This window comes from Trypanosoma equiperdum (assembly GCF_001457755.1).
Source record: "Trypanosoma equiperdum strain OVI genome assembly, contig: ctg_2001, whole genome shotgun sequence".
Lineage (NCBI taxonomy): Eukaryota > Euglenozoa > Kinetoplastea > Trypanosomatida > Trypanosomatidae > Trypanosoma > Trypanosoma equiperdum.
The window spans coordinates 5,804-6,214 of record NW_027124063.1 but is presented as its reverse complement, the minus strand read 5'-3'; positions in this window follow the sequence as shown (position 1 = coordinate 6,214).

The following is a 411-nucleotide window of genomic DNA, read 5'->3' as shown; positions in this document are numbered from 1 at the left end:
ACCCTAACCCTAACCCGCTAACCCGAAACACCGCTTATCGTCCGCCGCACAAAAATGGCCGCAAAAAAAAAGGTTGAGCGCTAAAACAAAAAATTTTAAAATATTTAAAAAAATAAAAAATAAAAAATTGAACGAAACGATTCGCCGGCGATCAAAAATAAAAACAAAACTTATAAATAAACTGCTGGCGCTCGTTAAAAAAACTCAAAAACTCAAAAATATAAAAAAATGTCAAAATCTCGCAAAAATTTTTAAAAAAAAAGAATCAAAAATTTAAATATTAAAACCAAAAAAAAATACGGAAAGTTTAAAAATAGAAAATTCGAAAAATCTGAAAATCTAAAAACATTGAGATAAAAAAAACAAAAAACCAAAAAGACAAAAAAAATCGCCGTTGTGCCGTAAAAAAAC